The sequence below is a fragment of the Bos indicus genome, chromosome 1, assembly GCF_029378745.1.
Source record: "Bos indicus isolate NIAB-ARS_2022 breed Sahiwal x Tharparkar chromosome 1, NIAB-ARS_B.indTharparkar_mat_pri_1.0, whole genome shotgun sequence".
NCBI lineage: Eukaryota > Metazoa > Chordata > Mammalia > Artiodactyla > Bovidae > Bos > Bos indicus.
This window is the reverse complement of record NC_091760.1, coordinates 70434919-70448073: the sequence shown is the minus strand read 5'-3', so window position 1 is coordinate 70448073 and position 13155 is coordinate 70434919. Positions and strand designations below refer to the sequence as shown.

Sequence of the window (13155 nt, the reverse complement as noted above, 5' to 3'; positions counted from 1 at the left end):
AGCCTACTGGGTGAAATCTCCAGGCCTTTAATTCTTTTTAGTTATTAGTTTTCCTATTACCTAATATTCAGTGTCTGCCTCTTTGCTGCCAGAGGTGTTTTTTTTTTTAATATCTGAATTTGATGCCATTGCAGATGCTAGAAGTTGCCAGAAGGCTGTCCTCCAGATAACTGTCCCTTGCTCTAGCTTGTATCAATGTTTTGTTGCAATTAGCGTTCAGAATATGCACTGTCATCTTATTAAAATTTATATTTTTTAATGAAGAAAGCACAGGAAGAGTTGACTGTGGAGCTGTGGTTTACCCTTGCTTTTTCTTAGTTACCTGTGTCTAAATTAAGCTGAACCTCTGGGCTTCTGCTATTTCTAAACAGGCATCACGATTTACTAAGGTTAATGCCTGGGGGAACATTAACCTTGCAGACACTAATCTAATTCAGTGCCATCACAAGTGCATAATGCAGGAGTTTGGAGTTTTGCCAAAAAGCACTATTCGAATGAAGATTCATTTGGCAAGGGGTGAGAAGGTGGGTGTGGAGAAGGGAAGAAGAACTCCAGAAATGGTTATATAGATATTTTAATGATTTCCCTTTCCCTTTCCTCTCAGGGGTTATATTTAAGTATTGCAGAGAGACGCTAAATAAATCTTCAGACTATTATGAAGAAATCTTAATGAAGGTGTTTCATCCCATGATACCTTTCTGATCTCACAATCAACACTCACTGAGCATCTATTTTACATGGCTGACCTTGTGCTAGGGTGTGGACACAAAGATGAGTAATTGTAAGCCACTGCATTATGCACGACACCTCACAGCGCCCAATAAATGTTAGTTGAATAAAGGCACCATTAAGGAGGTCACAGTTTGGCTAAGGTCACTTAAAGGTCCTCCAAGTCTTGAGACATTAACTGTGCAATTCTAGCTCTACATAGACCATTACCAAGTTTTTGCCATACAGAGACGTTTTGGGCCCGAAGTTAAGTGAAGGGGAAACACCATGTAAGATCTTGCCCAATAGGATCCAGGGCTAGGTCTCTTGATCCTTTCCTGTGCTCACACCTTGCGTATGTTTGCAGACACTAAAGGGGTTTTCTAGATTCAAGGGCGCAGGGCTACCGCCTGTGGGACAGGTAGCATTTGGGATGGTAGTGACTGGGGGTCACAGCGGAGAGGGCTGGGGAAGAGAGGAGAAACGAAAAAGCCCCCAAACTCTGATAGATAACCTTTCACCTGGGTCCCCACCCGACCATTCCTTTGCCCTGGGCCTGAAATGCACCCGACCACTGAGTCCTCCACGTCTCAGGGAGTTAGGCACTGATTTATACTGAAGCCGGACCCCCATCTCAAAGACGTTTCCTCAGTTCTGATCTTTTTCAAATTGCTTTCCTTCCGGGTCCAGCCCGAAGGGACCCTGCGGCTCAGGGCCAGCTTCCCGGACCACGCCGGTCTGGTGACACGCAGGCGCCGGAATCGAAGCCACGCTGGGTCTCCTCAGCCTGGTCCCCGGCCCAAGGAGGGCGGGCGCCGCGGAGCGCTTCCCATGTGCGGGGCTTCCCACAATGCACCGCGCCGGCAGTGGCGGCGACCGCGGCGGCGCTCTAGACGCGGCATGTCTGCGTCTCTACTGCTCTGGGAGGAGGAAGAGAAGGAGGAAGAGGAGGAGGAGGAGGGGGAGGAAGAGGAGAAAGGCGCAGGGGTGGGAGCTGTTGCCGAAGCTGCCACAGCAAAAGTTCTCCCCCCTCCCCCCTTCCCCTCCTCTCAAGGCCCCTAGAAAGGTTGAAGCTGCCGCCGCCTGCAGTCGGTGACCGCGCGACTCGGCGCCCGCCCGCGGTAAAGCGCTCGGCCTGGCAGGCCCGGGCCCGGGGGAGGGCGAGGGAGGGGGAGGGGGCGGCGCGCGGGGGGAGCGCGCGGCGGTAACGGCCTGACCCGGGGGGGAGCGAGCCGTGGCGAGGCTGGGGGTGGCCCCGGGACCGGCCAAGGCCGAGGGAAACGCAGGAGCAGGTTGGGGGACGGGAGGAAGCAGGGCGCGGATGGTGGGTTGGGGGGTTGAGAAAGGATAATGACGGGGGTGGTTGAAGCGAGAAGGCAGCCTCCGAGGCCTGAAGCGGGTGTCAGAGGTAGGGAAGGAGGTGGGATGGTGGCACGGGGTGGCCCGAGGGTGCTGGATGTGGGTGTGAAAAGCCTAGGGAGACACCAGGTCTCTTGTCTGCCGTGCCTGGTGCAGTGCTTTATGCACCGCAGGCCTCAGTCACTGTTGCTGCCTGAATGTGTTCTTTGGGAGAAGGGAAGGGCAGGGGTTGGAGAAAAGGGAATCCTTGCAGGAAACGTAGTGGGAGCGTGCACTAGGAGAGAGGCCGGAGGGGAAGATGCCAGGTAGGTGGAGGAATGCAGGGGGCGGCTGTGGAGGAGTCTTGAGGATTCCGGGGGGTGTTCATTGTGTAGATACATTAGGTATTTCGTTGTGGAAAGAACTCAAGCGTTTCTAAGGAAAGGAAAGACGGGATATGAGGAGTTTCCCTGAATAGAAAGGGTAGGTTTGAAGCAAGAGGGAGTGTTTAATACCAGAGAATATGAAGAGAATGCATGATAGAATAGACAGATGTAGCAAAATTAGTAAATGTTGGTCCAAAGACTAAAGAGTTATTCCAGATGGGCCAGGATGGCCTAGTTCCGAACCTGTTTGGGCTCTTCTGTAAGATGACATCTGGTAAGTGTGGGTACTGACAGTGGTTGGGGGTCACTGAGAATCAGAGTGTAGTAGTTTGGTCTGAGAAGCTTTAGAACTGCACCAGTGAGTCTGAGAATCTCTGAAGCGGACCTTAAGAAGATGCCCGGCCTACAGGCATTCGCTAGGCCACAGGGTTTAGATTTTAGCAATTTTGAAATATTATCACTTACCAGTGGCTGGGTGAACTGAACACTACTGGCAGATGCTGGAATGGAAATTACTTGACTTGGCGGTTTTCTTCTTCACTGCCCAGCTTATCTGGTCCAAGAGAACTGTTGCCGTGTTATTCAGCTTGGGTTGCAGTACACAGGGTTATAATTAATGGTGGGGAGAGTCCATGCATGGTGGCCCTTCTTTGGAGGCCCCATTTGTAGCTCAGATTAGTCTGATTGACAGGACTGGTTCCATAACCCTGGTTATTGGTTCCTCTCTGCTGGTTGGAGATCTTTTCCACTCATGGTTCCTGAATATATACCCTCACTAAGGCATGGTGGTATTGAAGAAAATGCATTAGCCTACAAAGTGTGCAGCTGCAGAAGGGAGGATGAGGATATCTGTTTTGGTCTTAAGAAGTTGCAAGGAGGTCAGAACTGGCTGTTTTGAAGTCTAGGGGAACCTGAAGAGGCTGGGTGATTCTAGAGCCAGGTTGGAGGGAATATTAGTATTTCCCTATCAGGAAATGTACCCAGGCTATTGGGTTTGCTGAGCTCACACCAGACTGGATTTATTTCCAAGAGGGAACCCTGGGCTAAAACCATACCCTTAAGATTTATCTGAAAATTATTCATGTTTTATATTATTAAAGACTATATACACATTGCATTGTAATATTAATTAAACTGAGGAGAGAGTAGTATGAAAAATCCTTTTATGGATATAGAGGGTGGAGGAATTAAAGGGGAAGATAGAAATTTAGGGGAGCGATGGGAAAATTCAGTCATTTGTTCTTTTAGGAAATAACTCTAAAGGAGGATACAGTTTAACATTTGAGTCGAGAGGGGCTTTTATTAAAAATTTTTATAGAAATAATTCAGGATTATTTTTAAAAGATTGGAAAACTTTCTATGTCAGTACATTTATAGAGTTATTCATTCTTTTTAAGAGTTTCAATATATTACATAGTAGGTTGTACCCATTTTTATTGTCATCATAGTATGAGAAGATCTGTTTCCTTCCCCCTCACTGGCACTATATATTATCAGTTCTTTTAGTTTTTATAAGTTTAATGGATTTAAATAAAGTATATCATTGTTTTCTCTCCATTAAATTATATAAAATAATACATGTACGTAATTTTAAAAATTGTCCTGAGGGAGCTTATAATGAAAAGCAGTAACCCCTGTCTCACCTGTCCATTACAGCCCCACTTTCCAGAGACTGCTTCTAAGCATTTTTTGTAGTTCTTAACCATGCTTTTCTCTAGGTCTCCAGGTAATATGTATGTATTCTTATTTCTTGACTGATCAAAGTGACATTAAAAAGGAGTCAAGAGACTTCTTATTCTTACTCTGAGTGGAAAGGATTTGTCATTGCCATTATCCTTTTTTTCCTCCTCCTTTTCAAACTTTGATAGTTATTATTTTAGCTTTTTAATTTGATGTCATATATTTAATATTCTTAAAGGAAAAAAACATTTAAAATTAGACTGGAAAAACTGGGTGAGACGAGTAAGGGAAGTTAGATTGGTGGACCTTTAGGAAAGACTAGGTTGTAGGAAACAGCATCTTTGCAGCCTAAGTGTCGCTGCTTAGAGATGAGGGGGAGTTGCTTGGCAGTGATAGTTGTTCTTCTTAAAAGTAGTTACCAGGTCAACAGTGCAGAATTCTTTGACAGGCTTCTGGAGAGTTTTAGTGTGGGGAATCTGGGAATGGATTAAAACGATCTTTGATTATTCTTTCCAGGCTTTGGTGGTGTCTTATGTTTTTTAGGAAAGAATGGGTCAGTGTGATTATGTGTTTCTTTGTGGGCTGGGGGATGGGGAAATTGGTAAGAGGGAGAGGAGGATGAGGGACAGGTTATGGTGGAGATGGTGATAATTTTGTGGGGAATTGAAGAAAAGGTAAAGAAGTCTCAAGACATTTGGATATAGTTGGCTCTGAAGGAGATTTAAAGTACATTGGTGAGACAGATTTGTGACAATCATTAAGGAAATTAGCATATTTAAGTCACTGATATGTTGGGAATATGGTGGGAAAGAGCATCTGCTCATTTATTGTAGATTCTTGAAATGTTGGTTTTTGAAATTTGGTATGAGGTTCAACATTCCCGAGTCAGGGTGACAGATATTGGGAGTATAGAAAGGTCTTGCTCCCCTTTTTAAGAGTCTTGTTTTAAGTAACCCTAGCTCTTGAGACTCCTCCTTACATGTTGAATAAAAACAACATTCACATGTTGATTCTATAGTGCTAAATCTTATATTTGTTTATGGTAATTTTTTCTGTTTGTTTTGCAAATAGTAGCTAGATTGTAACCTGCTCTAGAGCTGACACTTTAATTTCTGGGAAAATTCACAACAGCTTGATTCTTAAGTGCTTAATAAGTACTTGTTGAATGACTGATAGAAAGTAGGATTCACCTTACTGTTAGTAGTGGGACTGTGAAATTGCTGAGCACTATGAGTATTACAGACAGAATTGTGTATGTGTGTGTGTGAGACAGAGAGAGTGTGTATTGGAGATAGTGAAGAACAAAGGGCTATCTGACTGGGGAAGGCCTTTAGATTTAAGGGAAGACAACAGAATGGATTAGACTGGAACTGTAATAGTCCTGCAGAAACATCTAATGGATGGGACCAAAGGTTCTCTTCTAATTTGAGGCTAGTTTAATCTGAGTAAATCTGGTTTGAAACTGGAGGCTGGTTTAATTTTGATTTTCTTACCTCAGGCCTAAATGACTACTTAGAGATCTTTAGCTGTTTTAAGAATCTGTCTAATTCATTTTGAGGATTTAATAAAAAAGTGTTAGATGAAGTTTCTACCCTCAAGGAATTTATGGTATTTTTATTCTTTTAGAGGGAGAAATACAGTTGTGAAGTAATCCCATAACAGTGTAAGATTTCAGAAAACTGACTTTTTCTTTTTTTCCCCACAATTCCCTATTCTTTTCTAAAACTCTTTTTCTAAAATCCACTCTTCTTTTTCCTCCCAGAATTGCCATCTCTCTTACAATTCCACATGTATCCCCAAATTCCATGTCTTTGTCACTCTCACAGTTACTCCTTCTTTTCCAAATTACCCTTTCTTTCTCCAGATTTCCTGTTCTCTTCCACAGTGCTTACGCTTGTGTGGTCAGTCGTATAGCTGTGTCGGATTCTTGGAGACCCCATGGACTGTAGCCTGCCAGGCTTTTCTGTCCATGGGATTTCCCAAAAGGAATACTGGAGTGGGTTGCCATTTCTTTTTCCAGGGGATCTTTCAGACCCAGGGACCAAACCTGCATCTCCAGTGGCTCCTGCATTGGCAGGCAAATTCTTTATCACTGAGCCACAGGGGAAGCCAACATTTCTGTCCCTCACACAATTGTTTTTCTCCCACATTCCTCCCATCTCTCTCCAGCAATCCTCCATTCTCTCCCCACAACCCTCTGTTCTTTCAGAAAACTGATTTTTTAAAACAAATACCAAAAGTATACCTCCAAATGGGAATTTTTGTATTTTGGTAGTCACTTTGAGTGGTAGTGTTTAAAAGGTTTTTGGAACACCTTTTCTGATTTAATGTCTAGCACATTCTATCCAATTTACTTATTTATTGAGTACTTGTAGTGTGCTGTTGAGGGGAGGGAGTCTATAAAGATGAGTAAAATATGGTCCCTATCCTGTAAGAGTTCATAAACTCTAGGATAGCACAGTTACAAATAATACCGGCATAATGTTATTCTGAATGGTCTTATTGGGACAAATCTTTTTAGTTTGAAAGATTTGATTTTTAGAAATACCGAGGCTCTGTTAGTATCAGAGTGAATAAAAAATAATTTTGGTTTAGATTTAAGTAACACAGAAATGGGGATGATTTTCTTGGTTGACTTATTAACTTTGGAATATACTTCCAAAGAGGAATTTGGAAATACTTTGAACAGTGGCAGTAGGTACTAGATGAATGTTGGTTAAGTGCATCAGATGGTTGGATAGACGGAGTGAATAAAAAATAAGTAAGTGGTAGCCTGCCAAGGTAACTATTTTAAAGAAGACCACACTGACTTTAATATGTAAATAAATTCTGGCTCTGTTTGTTAACAGTTCATTACAAGATGGTTTATGATTAAGTTCCCAAATGAGTTTTATAGACAATAATTGCTTTAGGAGTTCAGAAAATGGAGAAATGAATATTGGCTTAGGTTTGGGGAGAGGATTTACATGTCCCAAACTTTAGCTAGATATTTGAAAAGATTCCTTAGAGATCTCAGGAGAGGAACTAAACTGCTCCAAATTTCTCTTACAGCCCTAGAATGAACCTAGAGTCTGAATCTATTTTTGTCTGAATGCTTTCTGCCTGTTTCATTTTCACTACTCTTAATGGTTTGTTCCTTTTCAGATTCACCTTTGCTGGGTAGATTTTGAGGTCCCTTTGGAACAGCTTGTGGGGGGATGGTGTCAGTTCTCAGGTATATCTAGTAAAACTGTTAGTTTGTCTTCTTTTTTGAGCCTGTATACCCCACAAATGACTTGGTCTCTGTGAGTGAAGAGAATGAGTCAACTTGGCTCTGTTATCCTGGCATTTTCCTGAATGCTTTTCTCAGAGCTGCTTTCTGAATTACAGAATAGAATAGACAAGAAAATTGAGGGCATATATCCAGTAGACACATGTTTGTTGAATAAATGAATGAATGAGAGTGTCTGAGATAATTTATCTGAACTGTCTATACGTTTTGTTTGTTTCAGTTTATTCATAACCTGGCTTTTTCTACAAGGATTTAATGAGGCTGACGGAAATATGTTCACCATAAATGAATTGAAATAATTGAAGTCTAGTTGATGAGAAAAGGAAAGAATGTTAAGACTTATCATTATGGATGTTGAAGAACTAGGAATAAAGTGGAATATAAACAGATGGAGAAGAAATGGTGTTGTTTGATGGAAAATATGATTCTGAAAGAAAAAAAGTTATTGATATGTGACAGGTTATTGTTAAAGGGAAGCAAGAGAAGATTGAAAGTAGAGGATTATTTGAAATGGCTGATTTTGAGAGGAAGATGATAAGACTTTGAAGGATGAGAGTTTCAAAAGTTTGAAATGTAGTGGAAATTATGATGATGATTTATAACAAGTTTCAGAAAGTAAAGGGGTGAGTTTTCTTTAGTCAACAGATAATGCACATTTGTTATGTGCAAAAGCATTGTTAGATGCACTCAAGGATAAATCCTTTGGGACTTAATTCTAATAGAGGGGCTAGACTTGAGCACAGAAGACTACACAGTATGATCACAAATATATTAGGAGAAAAGTACCAAATGTTACTAAAGTTAAAAGGTGGAAAAAACATTTGATTAAGGGAAAGCCTGGGACGGCATTTAGTAGCATGGAAGTGACATTTTAGCTAGTCTTTGAAGGGATAGGGATTCCAACTGGCAGAAATTACTCGAAAGAACATTCCAACCTGAGGAAGCAAAAATGTGGTGGTGAGAAGTCAAGGAGATGTGGAGACGAGTGTGTTGGTTTTAGTTTTTTTTTTTATTTTACTATGGTCCACAGTAAGGAAAATGTTTCACATCTTCACCTAATATATGCATGTATGAATGTGTGTATGTTTAGAACACAAAGTTTCAATAACAGTAACTGTCCTTACCACGGTGGAGGCACTGTATGTTTTCTCTTGTTCTCTTTGACTAAAAAGAAAAAAAGGATGGCTGTCACTTACTAAACTGATTTCATGATGAATTAATTGATCATAACCTGTAATTTGTAATAAAGAGTTCATGAGTATGGTATAAGATAGGAAAGCTCAGTTGGGGTTGAGTTGAAAATGGATGGCCTTGAAAGCTAAGCTAAGTAGTTTGTATTTGATATGACATAGTGCTGTGCTTGGTAAGCAAGCAAGCTAGGTTTTAGTCTTAGCCCTTCTGTTTACCTCCACGATGGTTGTGGAGAGAATTACTTCCTTTCTGAGACCCAGTTTTCTCATCAGGAAATTGATAATCATTACACCTTCTGGCAAGGGTTATTGTGAGGGTTTGAGGATTAAAGTATGTTAATCTAGGATTTAAAGCATGCTAACATATATCATTACTGTACAGCTATTGAACTTTTTTGAGTAGAGAATTGAATCAAGGACTATGTATTAGATACCTTAGTCTGATGATAGCCATACCATACAAGATAGATTGGGGATAGTGTGGTGGCAGAGTATGACTGGAGGTGAGGAAAGCCCAGTTTGGAGGCTACAGGAGAAGCTAAGACGGGCTTGAATTCGCTTGATAACAGGAGGATTATAAATGAAGGTGTGAGATTTGATTGGATGGAGTGAAGAGGGGAAGATGACTAGGAAATGAGAGTTGGGGAAAGATGTACAAGGCAGCAACTGCAATTGGATTACATCTTTGGATAGTTTGGTGGGGTACATTAGAATAGATACAGTTTCCTGCATGAGTAGGTTCTCAGTTGTTTGTTGAATGATTAAATAGGTAAGCCGAGCAATGAACTGTGAGTGAAGACAGTGATAGATGGTTTTGAGAAGGAGGGGTTAGATTGGAGGGTGCTTTTGATGATCTGCCCGGATTTATTCAGTCAGGAAATAATTTTATATACTTACTGTGTGCAAGGTTCTATGGTAGGCCGTGTGAAGGATACACATTTATATATGATGTAAACATGTTCATATTCTTCAAGAGTTTGTCCTGGAACAAAAATGTGTACACATCTGTCTGACAGAAGTACTATGGCAGATTCAACTTTGTGAAGAATTGGTACATAGCTTAGAGCTTGAAGGATAAATAAGATTATAGTAGGCATGATGGTGAGGGTTGGCACTCCAGAAAGAAGTGATATGACTGATAGAAAAATTCTGGATATATTAAGTAATTGGTGGTCTACATGAACTGGAATTTAGGGTTCATGTTGATGAATGGAGGAAAATAAAAGTTAAATAGATACCTAAATATCCAGGCTAAAGTGGTTCTTAAAAATTTGTTGGGAAATGACTTATATAGAACGCTCAAATCTTGAGTACAGTTTAATTGTTTCTCTTAGGTTTACATTTATGTAATCATCACCCAGTTCAGTATAAACATTCTTAACATCCCAGAAGGTTTCCTCATGTGTCTCCTCTAAGTTTATGCCGCCTTCAACCAAAAGTAATTACTATACTAACCTCTGTCACACAGAATAGTTTTGTTATGTTTTCATATTAGGGGAATCATACTTCTGTATCTGGTTTCCTGTGCTCACCATATGACTGTGAGATTCATTCTTTTTCATTGCTCTTTGGGGTTCATTATGTGAATATACCAGAGTGTTTATCTATTCCATGATTATTGGAAAATTGAGTAGTTTCTATTTTTTGGAAATAGAGTTTTAACTTGACTCGGTATGTAGTGGAGAACCATTGATTTTTGAGTGGGTTTAAGAGTGTTTATCTGGTTACCTGTTTTGTTCGTTTCTCTGGGTTTTTTTTGCAATGAAGAGAACCTAGTAACTAGAAGACAAAGAAGGCTATGACAGAAGTGTGAAGTACTGAGAATCAAAGTTGGGATGGTGGTAATGGGAATAAAGGGAAAGGGAGCCATGTAAGAAATAATTGAAAGAAAGATTGAAGGATTTGATGGCAAAAGGGCTTTTGGGAAACAGTGGAGAAAAACAAAAGGGGAACTCCAGGGTTTTTAATTTGGGTGACTGTAAGAATGGTGGTGTCATTAAAAGAAATTATTATATCCCTTAGCAGAACCATGTTGATGGGGAAGAATGGCTACTTTGGTTTTAAGACACATTGACCAGTGTGTGAGGCACCAATGGAAGTATCCAAGGGGTATTGTCTGCTGCTGCTGCTAAGTCACTTCAGTCGTGTCCGACTCTGTGCGACCCCATAGACGTCAGCCCACCAGGCTCTTCTGCCCCTGGGATTGGAGTGGGTTGCCATTTCCTTCTTCAATGCCTGAAAGTGAAAAAGTGAAAGTGAAGTCGCTCAGTCGTGTCCAACTCTTAGCGACCCCATGGACTGCAGCCCACCAGGCTCCTCCATCCATGGGATTTTCCAGGCAAGAGTACTGGAGTGGGGTACCATTGCCTTCTCCAGGGTATTGTCTAGCTAGAGTTAAAAATACTGCTCCAGCTGAGGAAAGAGTTCCAATGGAGATTTGGGAATATATACGTACAGTTGTACAGAGTTAGTACAGAGCTACTAACTCTGGGTTTGGTAGGGTGCTGATGGCTATAAAATTATCTGGACTAATGATTGAAATGTAATTTGAAACAACCATTGAAGAATTTAGTTTAAAAGCAATAAACTATATATTCTAATTCCTCAGGAATACGTTAGATTGTAGCAGAAGGTAATGATTTAAAGATCATTTGGGGCAGCTGGGGGAAGGTATCCATACTGCTAAGTCACTTCAGTCGTGTCCGACTCTGTTCGACCCCATAGACGGCAGCCCACCAGGCTTCCCCGTCCCTGGGATTCTCCAGGCAAGAACATTGGAGTGGGTTGCCATTTCCTTCTCCAATGCATGAAAGGGAAAAGTGAAAGTGAAGTTGCTCAGTCGTCTCCGACTCTTAGCGACCCCATGGACTTCAGCCTACCAGGCTCCTCCGTCCATGGGATTTTCCAGGCAAGAGTACTGGAGTGGGTTGCCATTGCCTTCTCCAGGTATCCATAAGAGGAGAGAAAATGTAGAAACAGCAGTAAGGGATGAAACCCTGAGAAGCAGAGAACTGGAGAAAACTCCTGGACAGAACTTGGGAAAAGACCCATTCTTTGGGCTAAAAAGAGGACTAGTAGTCACTGGAGACAGAAGAAGCAACCAGAGAGACCGGAGTAGAATTCTGTGTTGTGTGTGCATGCCTGTATGCTCAGTTGCTTTAGTTGTGTCTGACTCTTTATTTACCCTATGGACTGTTGTCTGCCAGGCTCCTCTGTCCATGGGATTCTCCAGGCAAGAATACTGAAGTGGGTAGCCATTCCCTTCTCCAGGGGATTTTCCAGACCCAGGCATCAAACCCACGCCTCTTCATGTCTCCTGCATTGGCAAGCTGATTCTTTACCACTAGCGCCACCTAGGAAGCCCCAGAAAAGGAGGTAGTTCAAGTGTCATTGCCAAAAAGATTAAGAACTTGGGTGGTGAGCCATGGGATTTGGTACATGGAATTTTTTTGGTCTTCAAGAGAGTAGTTTGGAGACCAGGGTCCATAGGGTTAAAGGACTGAGTGAGTTGGGAGAATATGGAAGCATCAGCTATAGGAATTGTCTTAAGTTTATTTTAAGAAGGAGGAACAACTCTTCTTCCAAAACTGAAGGCAAGAAGTAACAGATGGATGAAAAGATACAGCATTTTAGAAGCTATATAAAGAGGATTTGATTACAGGTGGAGAAATTGTGATCTGAGAGAATATTATGGAAGAGATTACTTGATGAGATTAAGGATTTAAATATGAAAATGATTTGGATTAGTCAATGAGATGGAGAGTTGTATGTAGAATAAGTCAGTTGTAGAAGATTTCGTAGCTTTCTGGTGATGCTTAACACTCAGTGTGTGGGTGTGGATAAAACAGATGGTGAAGATTGTCTTTCCTTGGGGAAATGCATGGTGAATGTAATGGGAAGTCATGGTATTCTGGAGAGGGCAATATTAAAATGGTTGATGGACAGATTTAAATTGTGTAGGGAGATAAGTGAAGCCAGAAGGAGGTGAAGAGCAGGTGTAGACTTAGAAAATAAAGTAGTTGTGGTTAAAAAAAAAAGGTCTCTAACGTTATAGTCCTAGTGGCGCTGCACTTCCAGTTGATGTCCTGTTCTCAGTATATATCTGTAAGTGGCTGAAGTGCACATGCAGGTCTTGGGAGTTGAGGAAGGTCTGTGTAATGTGCAGAAAGGTCTTCAGTACCTCGGTCACTGAGAATAGTGGCTGAATGTGGGACAAAGTAGGACTGACTTCTTTGTGGGGAGCAAGGTGGGAGGGATTCTGGAGCTTGGTAGATGCTGCAGATAGAATGGTTTAAGTGAGTAATGTGAACTGCAAAGAGATTTTCTAGTGATAAAACAATGGGAGTGGCCTTGGGGAACAAAAAGCAATTGGTGCTTTTATCAAGCTGAAGGAGTGGAAGAATGGATAGCTAAGTTCTGTGAAGCAGGTTGTCCAAGAAAAGCCAAACTTGAGACAAGATGAGGGGCTATCCAGATAAGAGATAGAAGTGATCTGAATTGTTGTAGCATGAGGATGGAGATAAAAAGATGGATTTGTTTCATTCACTCTTTAAGTTTTTTATAAATAAATTATACTTGCAAA

General features: G+C 41.5%; 1 protein-coding gene across 8 annotated transcripts in view; it reads left to right on the top strand.

The window, feature by feature from the left end:
• The first annotated feature begins 1621 nt into the window (after window positions 1-1621).
• ZNF148 (zinc finger protein 148) overlaps window positions 1622-13155 on the top strand; it is a 146596-nt gene continuing 135062 nt past the window's right edge. For 4 of the 8 annotated variants that reach the window (XM_070788796.1, XM_070788769.1, XM_070788773.1 and 1 more), the window contains exon 1: window positions 1622-1829. The gene's annotated coding sequence lies outside the window, so the exon portion shown is untranslated. Of the gene's footprint in view, window positions 1830-2161; window positions 2707-13155 lie in introns of those variants that run through there. The other 4 variants (XM_070788766.1, XM_070788785.1, XM_070788775.1 and 1 more) reach the window with 2 other exon arrangements.